General features: G+C 42.4%; 9 non-coding genes across 9 annotated transcripts; all 9 read left to right on the plus strand.

Annotated features, from left to right (window-relative positions):
• The first annotated feature begins 1,525 nt into the window (after positions 1-1,525).
• TVAGG3_0034030 lies at positions 1,526-3,104 on the plus strand. Its single transcript, XR_007835977.1, has one exon. It is a non-coding gene; the product is annotated as a small subunit ribosomal RNA (ribosomal RNA).
• Positions 3,105-3,190: 86 nt separating this feature from the next.
• On the plus strand, positions 3,191-3,340 carry TVAGG3_0034040. Its single transcript, XR_007835978.1, has one exon. It is a non-coding gene; the product is annotated as a 5.8S ribosomal RNA (ribosomal RNA).
• A 63-nt stretch (positions 3,341-3,403) lies between these two features.
• On the plus strand, positions 3,404-6,155 carry TVAGG3_0034050. The gene has a single exon (XR_007835979.1). It is a non-coding gene; the product is annotated as a 23S ribosomal RNA (ribosomal RNA).
• A 1,686-nt stretch (positions 6,156-7,841) lies between these two features.
• TVAGG3_0034060 lies at positions 7,842-9,418 on the plus strand. The gene has a single exon (XR_007835980.1). It is a non-coding gene; the product is annotated as a small subunit ribosomal RNA (ribosomal RNA).
• An 86-nt stretch (positions 9,419-9,504) lies between these two features.
• TVAGG3_0034070 lies at positions 9,505-9,657 on the plus strand. The gene has a single exon (XR_007835981.1). It is a non-coding gene; the product is annotated as a 5.8S ribosomal RNA (ribosomal RNA).
• Positions 9,658-9,719: 62 nt separating this feature from the next.
• On the plus strand, positions 9,720-12,474 carry TVAGG3_0034080. The gene has a single exon (XR_007835982.1). It is a non-coding gene; the product is annotated as a 23S ribosomal RNA (ribosomal RNA).
• Positions 12,475-14,166: 1,692 nt separating this feature from the next.
• On the plus strand, positions 14,167-15,743 carry TVAGG3_0034090. The gene has a single exon (XR_007835983.1). It is a non-coding gene; the product is annotated as a small subunit ribosomal RNA (ribosomal RNA).
• Positions 15,744-15,824: 81 nt separating this feature from the next.
• TVAGG3_0034100 lies at positions 15,825-15,977 on the plus strand. The gene has a single exon (XR_007835984.1). It is a non-coding gene; the product is annotated as a 5.8S ribosomal RNA (ribosomal RNA).
• A 63-nt stretch (positions 15,978-16,040) lies between these two features.
• Positions 16,041-18,805, plus strand: TVAGG3_0034110. Its single transcript, XR_007835985.1, has one exon. It is a non-coding gene; the product is annotated as a 23S ribosomal RNA (ribosomal RNA).
• Positions 18,806-18,827: the final 22 nt, after the last annotated feature.

The raw sequence follows: 18,827 nt of genomic DNA on the forward strand, positions 1-18,827 counted from the left end.
CTTATAAGTTTGGACTGAAGGTATATCTAAAAAAAACATATATCAAGTAACATAGTATTAAGCGTATATATATGGAGTGTCACGTTTATATCCACGGGCCGCTTTGGTAGTCTTCCTAGCAAAATCCATAAAGTCGAAGGGAAACTAATCTAAGTCTCCTATCAAAGTCTATCAAAAATTTTTAAGATGATAGGACGAAAAACTATGTGATTTAGTTTCGTCGGTAAAACCAAAAAATTCGCCCTAAAGATATACGTAAGATATATACTATTCCCTATAACTAAGATATATATACATATAACATATATGATTAGTGCTTCGTATAACATTACAAATGATTCTCGAAAAAAATCGATTTTCAAAAATTTGACACAAAATGCATTATATCTCAGTGAATACTTAAGCTATCGAAATGAAACAAACATAAATCACACAGCTATACTATACCCTATCTATCTGTATCTTCAAAGTTTTTGTGCACTTAAGTCTCACTGTTTCGATTTATGCGTGTGGAACGAAAAATTAAAAAAATCGAAAAAAATCAAAGTCCATGATCAGCGAGAAAATTTTTAACAACATAAGCAATTTTTAAAATCTTTTACATATAAATACCATACGATATATGTATACATTTGAGCATGGTGAGACATCTCAGTTCCATAGTCACTCCATATGAAAATGAAAAAATTTACAAATTTTTTCCTAGGGGGGTGAATTTACCTAGAAGTCCACACACATAAGAGATGGAAAGGAGCAACTGAGGATAAAGTTATCGTATGTTGTACCCCATATATGTCTATCTTGGCAAGAAAGTTCGTATGTTGAGTATTCGCCGAGAAAGTTGAAAAATACAAAAAAATTGATTTTTCAAAAACACGCTGAAATGAGCGAGGAAAAAAATAATGAAAAGATTGAAGTCATATTCGATGGTTTTAAGAGATACGAAATTATTTGGAAATATAAATCTACACATAAGTAGTATAATGTTACTACGTTTGTAGTTTTTCGTTTTAGCACACTTTACCATATACTTTTGAAAATCAGATAATTATTTTTATTCAAATAGTTGTCGTAGGTGGGCACATGTACGGAGTTATAATCATAACTCCCCATGCTCCACAACATTGCCCATACAAAGTTTGCTCGGGGACGCTTGTGTATGAGCAAGACGAAAAAATACCTGAAACTCGACTCCACCGATTGAATTTTTGTAGACCGAAAAACATGACCTTTTGCTCCCTATGGGAAAGTTGCAAAACGATTCCAGTTATGAGTAAGCATTTCTTACTAAATCTAGCCGAGTCTGGTATATAACAACAGGGAGAATCACCTCCAGACGGCTGACGAGTTAATATGTTACCATATTATGATTCTGTCTTAGATGTGCGAAATTACAGCACGCTCTTATTTATAATTTGGCATTAAACTTTCGATGACTTCGCGTCATCATGTATTATGGATATTTCAGTGGCATCATAACAAGATACATTGGAAAAACATCTTAATACATCTTTTTTAATCGCGATACTTGGTTGATCCTGCCAAGGAAGCACACTTAGGTCATAGATTAAGCCATGCAAGTGTTAGTTCAGGTAACGAAACTGCGAATAGCTCATTAATACGCTCAGAATCTATTTGGCGGCGACCAACAGGTCTTAAATGGATAGCAGCAGCAACTCTGGTGCTAATACATGCGATTGTTTCTCCAGATGTGAATTATGGAGGAAAAGTTGACCTCATCAGAGGCACGCCATTCGACTGAGTGACCTATCAGCTTGTACTTAGGGTCTTTACCTAGGTAGGCTATCACGGGTAACGGGCGGTTACCGTCGGACTGCCGGAGAAGGCGCCTGAGAGATAGCGACTATATCCACGGGTAGCAGCAGGCGCGAAACTTTCCCACTCGAGACTTTCGGAGGAGGTAATGACCAGTTCCATTGGTGCCTTTTGGTACTGTGGATAGGGGTACGGTTTTCCACCGTACCGAAACCTAGCAGAGGGCCAGTCTGGTGCCAGCAGCTGCGGTAATTCCAGCTCTGCGAGTTTGCTCCCATATTGTTGCAGTTAAAACGCCCGTAGTCTGAATTGGCCAGCAATGGTCGTACGTATTTTTACGTTCACTGTGAACAAATCAGGACGCTTAGAGTATGGCCACATGAATGACTCAGCGCAGTATGAAGTCTTTGTTTTCTTCCGAAAACAAGCTCAATGAGAGCCATCGGGGGTAGATCTATCTCATGACGAGTGGTGGAATACTTTGACTCATGAGAGAGAAGCTGAGGCGAAGGCGTCTACCTAGAGGGTTTCTGTCGATCAAGGGCGAGAGTAGGAGTATCCAACAGGATTAGAGACCCTGGTAGTTCCTACCTTAAACGATGCCGACAGGAGTTTGTCATTTGTTAATGGCAGAATCTTTGGAGAAATCATAGTTCTTGGGCTCTGGGGGAACTACGACCGCAAGGCTGAAACTTGAAGGAATTGACGGAAGGGCACACCAGGGGTGGAGCCTGTGGCTTAATTTGAATCAACACGGGGAAACTTACCAGGACCAGATGTTTTTTATGACTGACAGGCTTCGGGTCTTTCAGGATATTGTTTTTGGTGGTGCATGGCCGTTGGTGGTGCGTGGGTTGACCTGTCTAGCGTTGATTCAGCTAACGAGCGAGATTATCGCCAATTATTTACTTTGCCGAAGTCCTTCGGTTAAAGTTCTAATTGGGACTCCCTGCGATTTTAGCAGGTGGAAGAGGGTAGCAATAACAGGTCCGTGATGCCCTTTAGATGCTCTGGGCTGCACGCGTGCTACAATGTTAGGATCAATAGGACTGCGAGCCTGAGAGGGTGCGCTACTCTTATAATCCCTAACGTAGTTGGGATTGACGTTTGTAATCAGCGTCATGAACCAGGAATCCCTTGTAAATGTGTGTCAACAACGCACGTTGAATACGTCCCTGCCCTTTGTACACACCGCCCGTCGCTCCTACCGATTGGATGACTCGGTGAAATCACCGGATGCTTACGAGCAGAAAGTGATTAAATCACGTTATCTAGAGGAAGGAGAAAAGTCGTAACAAGGTAACGGTAGGTGAACCTGCCGTTGGATCAGTTCTAGTTTTAATAACTAACACCAACTTCTTTTATTAAACAAAAACCAATACAAAATTAAAAACTAACTTCATCAAAAACCAAGTCTCTAAGCAATGGATGTCTTGGCTCCTCACACGATGAAGAACGTGCATAATGTGTTAAGTAACCGGAGTTGCAAACATCATGACAGGTTAATCTTTGAATGCAAATTGCGCTAAACTCGATCTCGGTCAGAAGCATGGGTGGACAGTACTACATCTTTTATAATAATTCTTATTCTAAGCGAATAAGTAAATAATATATAAGACAAACAACACGTAGTCTGCCATACGCAGGAAGACCCGCTGAACTGAAGCATCTCATTAAGCGGAGGAAAAGAAACTAACTAGGATTCCCTTAGTAAAGGCGATCGAAAAGGGAACAGCCCAACGTCTTAATCCCGCAAGGGAAATGTAGTCGGTTCACCTATTGCACTGGTCTAAGTCAGATGGAATGCTCGCGATTCAGAGTAAAAGCCTCGTATGACCAACCGCAAGCTTACGATGGACCGGGGAGAGTCGGATACTTTGAGAGTAGTGTCTTAAGGGGGTGGTATGTCCCATCCAAGGCTAAATAACGTGAGGAGACCGATAGATTACAAGTAGTGTGAACGAAAGATGAAAAGAACTCTAAAACAGAGGTGAAAAGTTCCTGAACTTGCTTAGGGTTAAGGCTATTTATAGTACCCGTCTTGAAACACGGATTAGGGAGTTTATCTGTAGTGCGAGTCTTTGCACGTTAACTGTAAAGGCGTAGAGAAAGCAACTGGCGTTTGCATGGCTACTGAGCATTACTGATAGGACCCGAAAGGTGGTGAACTTTGCCTGCACAGGTTGAAGTCAGGGGAAACTCTGATGGAGGACCGTACGGGTTATTGATGTGCAAATCATTTTTCTGATGTAGGTAAAGTGCGAAAGACTCATCGAACCACCTAATAGCTGGTTTCCTCCGAAGTTTCCCTCAGGATAGCTGTAATGCATTTAGTTAAGGGGAGTAGAGATATGGGTAGAGGTGCAGGGAGCCTCGGGTTCTCAACTTATTTCCAAACTTCGAACCTCCTTGTTAGGCATTTACCTAACTGGAAATGCTTAAATGAATTAGCGTTACAAGTGGGCTCTGACCGGTAAGCGGTCATGGCGAAATGGGATGAACCATACGTCTGAATAAGGTGCCGAAATGTACTATCACTGATACCATAAAGGGAGTCCATGTATTTAGACAGCAGGTCGGTGCCCCTAAAAGCAGGTATCCGCTAAAGAGTGTGTTAAAACTCACCTGCCGAATACTAGGGCCCCGAAAATGAATGGCGCATATAGTACTACCGATCTCAGACATCATTCTATTGAACTGAGAGTAGGGGATGTGGACATTTTTGTGAAGGTGCAATGTGAGTTGGACTGGAAGATGTCTATTACAGATCCTAATTGAAGTAGCGATTATCCAGGCTTGTATCCTGGGGGCTGATGAGGAGTAGGGTTTCTGGACAACTTAAACAGATCCAGAGTTAGTCGATCCTAATCTCAATAATGGGAGAAAGGGAGTACAGTTGATATTCTGTAACTGACAACAGTTCGCGGCAACGCATACTATTTTTCTCCGCCAATCTTATACCGTTGGTAGGGATCTCTTTCCTACATGACAGTACTAATACCCAGGGAAACTGGTCATCAGGCGAACTGCGGCGTTCTGCTGGCAAAACATAGCTTCGGTTATGTCAATGGCTATTGGATTGGTCCATGAAGCGAAAAATAGTTTACTGTGTCACTCGTACCGATAACCGCATCAGGTCTTCTAGGTAAGTAGCCTATGGCCATTGAGGCATGATAGTTCAGGGAATTCGGCCAATTAGAGCTGTAACTTCGGGATAAAGCTTGGCTCTGATGAAAATCAGAACCGATTGTTACGCGGAGAGCCCAACTGTTTAATAAAAACGTAGTGTCGCGCTGTGGTAGTATAGCCAGTGAACGCGACATGAATCCTGCTCAGTGCTGTGTCTGTTAATATGGTTCAAGCCACGAAGCACCGGTAAATAGCTGGGGTAACTAGACTCTTATCAAAGTAGCGAAATACCTCGTCACTTAATTAGTGACCTGCATGAACGGAGCTATGAGTTTTCACTGTCCCAAACTGTCTCTCAGCGAACCAACTGTAGTGGGAACGGCACTAGATATCCAGCGGGGAAAGAAGACCCTGTAGAGCTTCACTTTGGTCTAGTCTTGTATAGTTCCTGCGGGGGTGTAGACTAGGTGGGAGAGCAATCGATTCTGAAAAAACCACTACCCTGTTTGGAATTATGCTTACCTATCACAAGGAATAGGACTAGATAGAAAGTTTGGCTGGGGCGGCACACTTCGAAAGAGCAGCGAAGGTGTCCTAAGTTGAGCTCAGTGAGGACAGAAATCTCACGTTGAGGATAAGGCCAAAAGCTCAATTTACTGTGCCTTTTTGTACTAGGATCAGTTACGAAAGTAGGCCTAACGATCCCTAAATAGCCTCAGGTGCGTGAGGATTGGGGTGACAGACAAGTTACCTCCGGGACAACTGGCTTTGTGCTGCTAAGAGATCAAATCAACGCAGCTTTTTGATTCTTCGATGTCGGCTCTTCCTATCCTAGTGATGTACAAGTTGCTAAGGGTCGGATTGTTCACCCGTATTAGGGATCGTGAGCTGGGTTTAGACCGTCGTGAGCCAGGTTTGTTTTATCCTACTGGATATAGCATCATGATAGTAGATTGATTTAGTACGAGAGGAACTGTTGATTATGGCCTCTGGTTAGCGATTATCGGAAACGGTATGTCGCGCAGCTACGCCGTCTGGGATAATGGCTGAAAGCCTCTTAAGCCAGAAGCCCATCTAGAAAGTGATGCACGTGATGTTGGACCGATACGAATAATCATACTCAAAAGGTCCGCTTCATAGGTAACCCAATGTAGAAGACATTGTGTGAACGAAGGTACTGTAAGCAGTGGAGTGGCATACGTCCACGACCTGTTGAGGTTCAGCTTCGCTTCTAGGTTTCCAAATATTTTGGATTTTTTTCAAGTGTAAGTGTCACTTTTATATCCACGGGCCGCTATATGAGCATCAAATATACTAACTAAAAATACAATAATCATATAGGAATGAAAAAAGATATTAAAGCGAAAACTCAAAAAACAAATACTTAAGTATATAGGCTAACTAATACACATACTAAGCTTATAAGTTTGGACTGAAGGTATATCTAAAAAAAACATATATCAAGTAACATAGTATTAAGCTATATATATGGAGTGTCACGTTTTAATCCACGGGCCGCTTTGGTAGTCTTCCTAGCAAAATCCATAAAGTCGAAGGGAAACTAATCTAAGTCTCCTATCAAAGTCTATCAAAAATTTTTAAGATGATAGGACGAAAAACTATGTGATTTAGTTGTCGGTAAAACCAAAAAATTCGCCCTAAAGATATACGTAAGATATATACTATTCCCTATAACTAAGATATATATACATATAACATATATGATTAGTGCTTCGTATAACATTACAAATGATTCTCGAAAAAAATCGATTTTCAAAAATTTGACACAAAATGCATTATATCTCAGTGAATACTTAAGCTATCGAAATGAAACAAACATAAATCACACAGCTATACTATACCCTATCTATCTGTATCTTCAAAGTTTTTGTGCACTTAAGTCTCACTGTTTCGATTTATGCGTGTGGAACGAAAAATTAAAAAAATCGAAAAAAATCAAAGTCCATGATCAGCGAGAAAATTTTTAACAACATAAGCAATTTTTAAAATCTTTTACATATAAATACCATACGATATATGTATACATTTGAGCATGGTGAGACATCTCAGTTCCATAGTCACTCCATATGAAAATGAAAAAATTTACAAATTTTTTCCTAGGGGGTGAATTTACCTAGAAGTCCACACACATAAGAGATGGAAAGGAGCAACTGAGGATAAAGTTATCGTATGTTGTACCCCATATATGTCTATCTTGCAAGAAAGTTCGTATGTGAGTATTCGCCGAGAAAGTTGAAAAATACAAAAAAATTGATTTTTCAAAAACACGCTGAAATGAGCGAGGGAAAAAAAATAATGAAAAGATTGAAGTCATATTCGATGGTTTTAAGAGAACGAAATTATTTTGGAAATATAATATCTACACATAAGTAGTATAATGTTACTACGTTTGTAGTTTTTCGTTTTAGCACACTTTACCATATACTTTTGAAAATCAGATAATTATTTTTTATTCAAATAGTTGTCGTAGGTGGGCACATGTACGGAGTTATAATCATAACTCCCCATGCTCCACAACATTGCCCATACAAAGTTTGCTCGGGGACGCTTGTGTATGAGCAAGACAAAAAATACCTGAAACTCGACTCCACCGATTGAATTTTTGTAGACCGAAAAACATGACCTTTTGCTCCCTATGGGAAAGTTGCAAAACGATTCCAGTTATGAGTAAGCATTTCTTACTAAATCTAGCCGAGTCTGGTATATAACAACAGGGAGAACACCTCCAGACGGCTGACGAGTTAATATGTTACATATTGATTCTGTCTTAGATGTGCGAAATTACAGCACGCGCTTATTTATAATTTGGCATTAAACTTTCGATGACTTCGCGTCATCATGTATTATGGATATTTCAGTGGCATCATAACAAGATACATTGGAAAAACATCTTAATACATCTTTTTTAATCGCGATACTTGGTTGATCCTGCCAAGGAAGCACACTTAGGTCATAGATTAAGCCATGCAAGTGTTAGTTCAGGTAACGAAACTGCGAATAGCTCATTAATACGCTCAGAATCTATTTGGCGGCGACCAACAGGTCTTAAATGGATAGCAGCAGCAACTCTGGTGCTAATACATGCGATTGTTTCTCCAGATGTGAATTATGGAGGAAAAGTTGACCTCATCAGAGGCACGCCATTCGACTGAGTGACCTATCAGCTTGTACTTAGGGTCTTTACCTAGGTAGGCTATCACGGGTAACGGGCGGTTACCGTCGGACTGCCGGAGAAGGCGCCTGAGAGATAGCGACTATATCCACGGGTAGCAGCAGGCGCGAAACTTTCCCACTCGAGACTTTCGGAGGAGGTAATGACCAGTTCCATTGGTGCCTTTTGGTACTGTGGATAGGGGTACGGTTTTCCACCGTACCGAAACCTAGCAGAGGGCCAGTCTGGTGCCAGCAGCTGCGGTAATTCCAGCTCTGCGAGTTTGCTCCCATATTGTTGCAGTTAAAACGCCCGTAGTCTGAATTGGCCAGCAATGGTCGTACGTATTTTTACGTTCACTGTGAACAAATCAGGACGCTTAGAGTATGGCCACATGAATGACTCAGCGCAGTATGAAGTCTTTGTTTTCTTCCGAAAACAAGCTCAATGAGAGCCATCGGGGGTAGATCTATCTCATGACGAGTGGTGGAATACTTTGACTCATGAGAGAGAAGCTGAGGCGAAGGCGTCTACCTAGAGGGTTTCTGTCGATCAAGGGCGAGAGTAGGAGTATCCAACAGGATTAGAGACCCTGGTAGTTCCTACCTTAAACGATGCCGACAGGAGTTTGTCATTTGTTAATGGCAGAATCTTTGGAGAAATCATAGTTCTTGGGCTCTGGGGGAACTACGACCGCAAGGCTGAAACTTGAAGGAATTGACGGAAGGGCACACCAGGGGTGGAGCCTGTGGCTTAATTTGAATCAACACGGGGAAACTTACCAGGACCAGATGTTTTTTATGACTGACAGGCTTCGGGTCTTTCAGGATATTGTTTTTGGTGGTGCATGGCCGTTGGTGGTGCGTGGGTTGACCTGTCTAGCGTTGATTCAGCTAACGAGCGAGATTATCGCCAATTATTTACTTTGCCGAAGTCCTTCGGTTAAAGTTCTAATTGGGACTCCCTGCGATTTTAGCAGGTGGAAGAGGGTAGCAATAACAGGTCCGTGATGCCCTTTAGATGCTCTGGGCTGCACGCGTGCTACAATGTTAGGATCAATAGGACTGCGAGCCTGAGAGGGTGCGCTACTCTTATAATCCCTAACGTAGTTGGGATTGACGTTTGTAATCAGCGTCATGAACCAGGAATCCCTTGTAAATGTGTGTCAACAACGCACGTTGAATACGTCCCTGCCCTTTGTACACACCGCCCGTCGCTCCTACCGATTGGATGACTCGGTGAAATCACCGGATGCTTACGAGCAGAAAGTGATTAAATCACGTTATCTAGAGGAAGGAGAAGTCGTAACAAGGTAACGGTAGGTGAACCTGCCGTTGGATCAGTTCTAGTTTTAATAACTAACACCAACTTCTTTTATTAAACAAAAACCAATACAAAATTAAAAACTAACTTCATCAAAAACCAAGTCTCTAAGCAATGGATGTCTTGGCTCCTCACACGATGAAGAACGTGGCATAATGTGTTAAGTAACCGGAGTTGCAAACATCATGACAGGTTAATCTTTGAATGCAAATTGCGCTAAACTCGATCTCGGTCGAGAAGCATGGGTGTGACAGTACTACATCTTTTATAATAATTCTTATTCTAAGCGAATAAGTAAATATATATAAGACAAACAACACGTAGTCTGCCATACGCAGGAAGACCCGCTGAACTGAAGCATCTCATTAAGCGGAGGAAAAGAAACTAACTAGGATTCCCTTAGTAAAGGCGATCGAAAAGGGAACAGCCCAACGTCTTAATCCCGGTAGTCGGTTCACCTATTGCACTGGTCTAAGTCAGATGGAATGCTGCGCGATTCAGAGTAAAAGCCTCGTATGACCAACCGCAAGCTTACGATGGACCGGGGAGAGTCGGATACTTTGAGAGTAGTGTCTTAAGGGGGTGGTATGTCCCATCCAAGGCTAAATAACGTGAGGAGACCGATAGATTACAAGTAGTGTGAACGAAAGATGAAAAGAACTCTAAAACAGAGGGTGAAAAGTTCCTGAACTTGCTTAGGGTTAAGGCTATTTATAGTACCCGTCTTGAAACACGGATTAGGGAGTTTATCTGTAGTGCGAGTCTTTGCACGTTAACTGTAAAGGCGTAGAGAAAGCAACTGGCGTTTGCATGGCTACTGAGCATTACTGATAGGACCCGAAAGGTGGTGAACTTTGCCTGCACAGGTTGAAGTCAGGGGAAACTCTGATGGAGGACCGTACGGGTTATTGATGTGCAAATCATTTTTCTGATGTAGGTAAAGGTGCGAAAGACTCATCGAACCACCTAATAGCTGGTTTCCTCCGAAGTTTCCCTCAGGATAGCTGTAATGCATTTAGTTAAGGGGAGTAGAGATATGGGTAGAGGTGCAGGGAGCCTTCGGGTTCTCAACTTATTTCCAAACTTCGAACCTCCTTGTTAGGCATTTACCTAACTGGAAATGCTTAAATGAATTAGCGTTACAAGTGGGCTCTGACCGGTAAGCGGTCATGGCGAAATGGGATGAACCATACGTCTGAATAAGGTGCCGAAATGTACTATCACTGATACCATAAAGGGAGTCCATGTATTTAGACAGCAGGTCGGTGCCCCTAAAAGCAGGTATCCGCTAAAGAGTGTGTTAAAACTCACCTGCCGAATACTAGGGCCCCGAAAATGAATGGCGCATATAGTACTACCGATCTCAGACATCAGTTCTATTGAACTGAGAGTAGGGGGATGTGGACATTTTTGTGAAGGTGCAATGTGAGTTGGACTGGAAGAATGTCTATTACAGATCCTAATTGAAGTAGCGATTATCCAGGCTTGTATCCTGGGGGCTGATGAGGAGTAGGGTTTCTGGACAACTTAAACAGATCCAGAGTTAGTCGATCCTAATCTCAATAATGGGAGAAAGGGAGTACAGTTGATATTCTGTAACTGACAACAGTTCGCGGCAACGCATACTATTTTTCTCCGCCAATCTTATACCGTTGGTAGGGATCTCTTTCCTACATGACAGTACTAATACCCAGGGAAACTGGTCATCAGGCGAACTGCGGCGTTCTGCTGGCAAAACATAGCTTCGGTTATGTCAATGGCTATTGGATTGGTCCATGAAGCGAAAAATAGTTTACTGTGTCACTCGTACCGATAACCGCATCAGGTCTTCTAGGTAAGTAGCCTATGGCCATTGAGGCATGATAGTTCAGGGAATTCGGCCAATTAGAGCTGTAACTTCGGGATAAAGCTTGGCTCTGATGAAAATCAGAACCGATTGTTACGCGGAGAGCCCAACTGTTTAATAAAAACGTAGTGTCGCGCTGTGGTAGTATAGCCAGTGAACGCGACATGAATCCTGCTCAGTGCTGTGTCTGTTAATATGGTTCAAGCCAACGAAGCACCGGTAAATAGCTGGGGTAACTATGACTCTTATCAAAGTAGCGAAATACCTCGTCACTTAATTAGTGACCTGCATGAACGGAGCTATGAGGTTCTCACTGTCCCAAACTGTCTCTCAGCGAACCAACTGTAGTGGGAACGGTCACTAGATATCCAGCGGGGAAAGAAGACCCTGTAGAGCTTCACTTTGGTCTAGTCTTGTATAGTTCCTGCGGGGGTGTAGACTAGGTGGGAGAGCAATCGATTCTGAAAAACCACTACCCTGTTTGGAATTATGCTTACCTATCACAAGGAATAGGACTAGATAGAAAGTTTGGCTGGGGCGGCACACCTTCGAAAGAGCAGCGAAGGTGTCCTAAGTTGAGCTCAGTGAGGACAGAAATCTCACGTTGAGGATAAGGCCAAAAGCTCAATTTACTGTGCCTTTTTGTACTAGGATCAGTTACGAAAGTAAGGCCTAACGATCCCTAAATAGCCTCAGGTGCGTGAGGATTGGGGTGACAGACAAGTTACCTCCGGGACAACTGGCTTGTGGCTGCTAAGAGATCAAATCAACGCAGCTTTTTGATTCTTCGATGTCGGCTCTTCCTATCCTAGTGATGTACAAGTTGCTAAGGGTCGGATTGTTCACCCGTATTAGGGATCGTGAGCTGGGTTTAGACCGTCGTGAGCCAGGTTTGTTTTATCCTACTGGATATAGCATCATGATAGTAGATTGATTTAGTACGAGAGGAACTGTTGATTATGGCCTCTGGTTAGCGATTATCGGAAACGGTATGTCGCGCAGCTACGCCGTCTGGGATAATGGCTGAAAGCCTCTTAAGCCAGAAGCCCATCTAGAAAGTGATGCACGTGATGTTGGACCGATACGAATAATCATACTCAAAAGGTCCGCTTCATAGGTAACCCAATGTAGAAGACATTGTGTGAACGAAGGTACTGTAAGCAGTGGAGTGGCATTACGTCCACGACCTGTTGAGGTTCAGCTTCGCTTCTAGGTTTCCAAATATTTTGGATTTTTTTCAAGTGTAAGTGTCACTTTTATATCCACGGGCCGCTATATGAGCATCAAATATACTAACTAAAAATACAATAATCATATAGGAATGAAAAAAGATATTAAAGCGAAAACTCAAAAAACAAATACTTAAGTATATAGGCTAACTAATACACATACTAAGCTTATAAGTTTGGACTGAAGGTATATCTAAAAAAAAATATATCAAGTAACATAGTATTAAGCGTATATATATGGAGTGTCACGTTTATATCCACGGGCCGCTTTGGTAGTCTTCCTAGCAAAATCCATAAAGTCGAAGGGAAACTAATCTAAGTCTCCTATCAAAGTCTATCAAAAATTTTTAAGATGATAGGACGAAAAACTATGTGATTTAGTTTCGTCGGTAAAACCAAAAAATTCGCCCTAAAGATATACGTAAGATATATACTATTCCCTATAACTAAGATATATATACATATAACATATATGATTAGTGCTTCGTATAACATTACAAATGATTCTCGAAAAAAATCGATTTTCAAAAATTTGACACAAAATGCATTATATCTCAGTGAATACTTAAGCTATCGAAATGAAACAAACATAAATCACACAGCTATACTATACCCTATCTATCTGTATCTTCAAAGTTTTTGTGCACTTAAGTCTCACTGTTTCGATTTATGCGTGTGGAACGAAAAATTAAAAAAATCGAAAAAAATCAAAGTCCATGATCAGCGAGAAAATTTTTAACAACATAAGCAATTTTTAAAATCTTTTACATATAAATACCATACGATATATGTATACATTTGAGCATGGTGAGACATCTCAGTTCCATAGTCACTCCATATGAAAATGAAAAAATTTACAAATTTTTTCCTAGGGGGGTGAATTTACCTAGAAGTCCACACACATAAGAGATGGAAAGGAGCAACTGAGGATAAAGTTATCGTATGTTGTACCCCATATATGTCTATCTTGCAAGAAAGTTCGTATGTTGAGTATTCGCCGAGAAAGTTGAAAAATACAAAAAAATTGATTTTTCAAAAACACGCTGAAATGAGCGAGGGAAAAAAATAATGAAAAGATTGAAGTCATATTCGATGGTTTTAAGAGATACGAAATTATTTTGGAAATATAATATCTACACATAAGTAGTATAATGTTACTACGTTTGTAGTTTTTCGTTTTAGCACACTTTACCATATACTTTTGAAAATCAGATAATTATTTTTTATTCAAATAGTTGTCGTAGGTGGGCACATGTACGGAGTTATAATCATAACTCCCCATGCTCCACAACATTGCCCATACAAAGTTTGCTCGGGGACGCTTGTGTATGAGCAAGACGAAAAAATACCTGAAACTCGACTCCACCGATTGAATTTTTGTAGACCGAAAAACATGACCTTTTGCTCCCTATGGGAAAGTTGCAAAACGATTCCAGTTATGAGTAAGCATTTCTTACTAAATCTAGCCGAGTCTGGTATATAACAACAGGGAGAATCACCTCCAGACGGCTGACGAGTTAATATGTTACATATTGATTCTGTCTTAGATGTGCGAAATTACAGCACGCGCTTATTTATAATTTGGCATTAAACTTTCGATGACTTCGCGTCATCATGTATTATGGATATTTCAGTGGCATCATAACAAGATACATTGGAAAAACATCTTAATACATCTTTTTTAATCGCGATACTTGGTTGATCCTGCCAAGGAAGCACACTTAGGTCATAGATTAAGCCATGCAAGTGTTAGTTCAGGTAACGAAACTGCGAATAGCTCATTAATACGCTCAGAATCTATTTGGCGGCGACCAACAGGTCTTAAATGGATAGCAGCAGCAACTCTGGTGCTAATACATGCGATTGTTTCTCCAGATGTGAATTATGGAGGAAAAGTTGACCTCATCAGAGGCACGCCATTCGACTGAGTGACCTATCAGCTTGTACTTAGGGTCTTTACCTAGGTAGGCTATCACGGGTAACGGGCGGTTACCGTCGGACTGCCGGAGAAGGCGCCTGAGAGATAGCGACTATATCCACGGGTAGCAGCAGGCGCGAAACTTTCCCACTCGAGACTTTCGGAGGAGGTAATGACCAGTTCCATTGGTGCCTTTTGGTACTGTGGATAGGGGTACGGTTTTCCACCGTACCGAAACCTAGCAGAGGGCCAGTCTGGTGCCAGCAGCTGCGGTAATTCCAGCTCTGCGAGTTTGCTCCCATATTGTTGCAGTTAAAACGCCCGTAGTCTGAATTGGCCAGCAATGGTCGTACGTATTTTTACGTTCACTGTGAACAAATCAGGACGCTTAGAGTATGGCCACATGAATGACTCAGCGCAGTATGAAGTCTTTGTTTTCTTCCGAAAACAAGCTCAATGAGAGCCATCGGGGGTAGATCTATCTCATGACGAGTGGTGGAATACTTTGACTCATGAGAGAGAAGCTGAGGCGAAGGCGTCTACCTAGAGGGTTTCTGTCGATCAAGGGCGAGAGTAGGAGTATCCAACAGGATTAGAGACCCTGGTAGTTCCTACCTTAAACGATGCCGACAGGAGTTTGTCATTTGTTAATGGCAGAATCTTTGGAGAAATCATAGTTCTTGGGCTCTGGGGGAACTACGACCGCAAGGCTGAAACTTGAAGGAATTGACGGAAGGGCACACCAGGGGTGGAGCCTGTGGCTTAATTTGAATCAACACGGGGAAACTTACCAGGACCAGATGTTTTTTATGACTGACAGGCTTCGGGTCTTTCAGGATATTGTTTTTGGTGGTGCATGGCCGTTGGTGGTGCGTGGGTTGACCTGTCTAGCGTTGATTCAGCTAACGAGCGAGATTATCGCCAATTATTTACTTTGCCGAAGTCCTTCGGTTAAAGTTCTAATTGGGACTCCCTGCGATTTTAGCAGGTGGAAGAGGGTAGCAATAACAGGTCCGTGATGCCCTTTAGATGCTCTGGGCTGCACGCGTGCTACAATGTTAGGATCAATAGGACTGCGAGCCTGAGAGGGTGCGCTACTCTTATAATCCCTAACGTAGTTGGGATTGACGTTTGTAATCAGCGTCATGAACCAGGAATCCCTTGTAAATGTGTGTCAACAACGCACGTTGAATACGTCCCTGCCCTTTGTACACACCGCCCGTCGCTCCTACCGATTGGATGACTCGGTGAAATCACCGGATGCTTACGAGCAGAAAGTGATTAAATCACGTTATCTAGAGGAAGGAGAAGTCGTAACAAGGTAACGGTAGGTGAACCTGCCGTTGGATCAGTTCTAGTTTTAATAACTAACACCAACTTCTTTTAAAACAATAACCAACAAAATTAAAACTAACTTCATCAAAAACCAAGTCTCTAAGCAATGGATGTCTTGGCTCCTCACACGATGAAGAACGTGGCATAATGTGTTAAGTAACCGGAGTTGCAAACATCATGACAGGTTAATCTTTGAATGCAAATTGCGCTAAACTCGATCTCGGTCGAGAAGCATGGGTGTGACAGTACTACATCTTTTATAATAATTCTTATTCTAAGCGAATAAGTAAATAATATATAAGACAAACAACACGTAGTCTGCCATACGCAGGAAGACCCGCTGAACTGAAGCATCTCATTAAGCGGAGGAAAAGAAACTAACTAGGATTCCCTTAGTAAAGGCGATCGAAAAGGGAACAGCCCAACGTCTTAATCCCGCAAGGGAAATGTAGTCGGTTCACCTATTGCACTGGTCTAAGTCAGATGGAATGCTGCGCGATTCAGAGTAAAAGCCTCGTATGACCAACCGCAAGCTTACGATGGACCGGGGAGAGTCGGATACTTTGAGAGTAGTGTCTTAAGGGGGTGGTATGTCCCATCCAAGGCTAAATAACGTGAGGAGACCGATAGATTACAAGTAGTGTGAACGAAAGATGAAAAGAACTCTAAAACAGAGGGTGAAAAGTTCCTGAACTTGCTTAGGGTTAAGGCTATTTATAGTACCCGTCTTGAAACACGGATTAGGGAGTTTATCTGTAGTGCGAGTCTTTGCACGTTAACTGTAAAGGCGTAGAGAAAGCAACTGGCGTTTGCATGGCTACTGAGCATTACTGATAGGACCCGAAAGGTGGTGAACTTTGCCTGCACAGGTTGAAGTCAGGGGAAACTCTGATGGAGGACCGTACGGGTTATTGATGTGCAAATCATTTTTCTGATGTAGGTAAAGGTGCGAAAGACTCATCGAACCACCTAATAGCTGGTTTCCTCCGAAGTTTCCCTCAGGATAGCTGTAATGCATTTAGTTAAGGGGAGTAGAGATATGGGTAGAGGTGCAGGGAGCCTTCGGGTTCTCAACTTATTTCCAAACTTCGAACCTCCTTGTTAGGCATTTACCTAACTGGAAATGCTTAAATGAATTAGCGTTACAAGTGGGCTCTGACCGGTAAGCGGTCATGGCGAAATGGGATGAACCATACGTCTGAATAAGGTGCCGAAATGTACTATCACTGATACCATAAAGGGAGTCCATGTATTTAGACAGCAGGTCGGTGCCCCTAAAAGCAGGTATCCGCTAAAGAGTGTGTTAAAACTCACCTGCCGAATACTAGGGCCCCGAAAATGAATGGCGCATATAGTACTACCGATCTCAGACATCAGTTCTATTGAACTGAGAGTAGGGGGATGTGGACATTTTTGTGAAGGTGCAATGTGAGTTGGACTGGAAGAATGTCTATTACAGATCCTAATTGAAGTAGCGATTATCCAGGCTTGTATCCTGGGGGCTGATGAGGAGTAGGGTTTCTGGACAACTTAAACAGATCCAGAGTTAGTCGATCCTAATCTCAATAATGGGAGAAAGGGAGTACAGTTGATATTCTGTAACTGACAACAGTTCGCGGCAACGCATACTATTTTTCTCCGCCAATCTTATACCGTTGGTAGGGATCTCTTTCCTACATGACAGTACTAATACCCAGGGAAACTGGTCATCAGGCGAACTGCGGCGTTCTGCTGGCAAAACATAGCTTCGGTTATGTCAATGGCTATTGGATTGGTCCATGAAGCGAAAAATAGTTTACTGTGTCACTCGTACCGATAACCGCATCAGGTCTTCTAGGTAAGTAGCCTATGGCCATTGAGGCATGATAGTTCAGGGAATTCGGCCAATTAGAGCTGTAACTTCGGGATAAAGCTTGGCTCTGATGAAAATCAGAACCGATTGTTACGCGGAGAGCCCAACTGTTTAATAAAAACGTAGTGTCGCGCTGTGGTAGTATAGCCAGTGAACGCGACATGAATCCTGCTCAGTGCTGTGTCTGTTAATATGGTTCAAGCCAACGAAGCACCGGTAAATAGCTGGGGTAACTATGACTCTTATCAAAGTAGCGAAATACCTCGTCACTTAATTAGTGACCTGCATGAACGGAGCTATGAGGTTCTCACTGTCCCAAACTGTCTCTCAGCGAACCAACTGTAGTGGGAACGGTCACTAGATATCCAGCGGGGAAAGAAGACCCTGTAGAGCTTCACTTTGGTCTAGTCTTGTATAGTTCCTGCGGGGGTGTAGACTAGGTGGGAGAGCAATCGATTCTGAAAAACCACTACCCTGTTTGGAATTATGCTTACCTATCACAAGGAATAGGACTAGATAGAAAGTTTGGCTGGGGCGGCACACCTTCGAAAGAGCAGCGAAGGTGTCCTAAGTTGAGCTCAGTGAGGACAGAAATCTCACGTTGAGGATAAGGCCAAAAGCTCAATTTACTGTGCCTTTTTGTACTAGGATCAGTTACGAAAGTAAGGCCTAACGATCCCTAAATAGCCTCAGGTGCGTGAGGATTGGGGTGACAGACAAGTTACCTCCGGGACAACTGGCTTGTGGCTGCTAAGAGATCAAATCAACGCAGCTTTTTGATTCTTCGATGTCGGCTCTTCCTATCCTAGTGATGTACAAGTTGCTAAGGGTCGGATTGTTCACCCGTATTAGGGATCGTGAGCTGGGTTTAGACCGTCGTGAGCCAGGTTTGTTTTATCCTACTGGATATAGCATCATGATAGTAGATTGATTTAGTACGAGAGGAACTGTTGATTATGGCCTCTGGTTAGCGATTATCGGAAACGGTATGTCGCGCAGCTACGCCGTCTGGGATAATGGCTGAAAGCCTCTTAAGCCAGAAGCCCATCTAGAAAGTGATGCACGTGATGTTGGACCGATACGAATAATCATACTCAAAAGGTCCGCTTCATAGGTAACCCAATGTAGAAGACATTGTGTGAACGAAGGTACTGTAAGCAGTGGAGTGGCATTACGTCCACGACCTGTTGAGGTTCAGCTTCGCTTCTAGGTTTCCAAATATTTTGGATTTTTTTCAAGTGTAAGTG

The sequence above is a fragment of the Trichomonas vaginalis genome, chromosome IV, assembly GCF_026262505.1.
Source record: "Trichomonas vaginalis G3 chromosome IV, whole genome shotgun sequence".
Lineage (NCBI taxonomy): Eukaryota > Parabasalia > Trichomonadida > Trichomonadidae > Trichomonas > Trichomonas vaginalis.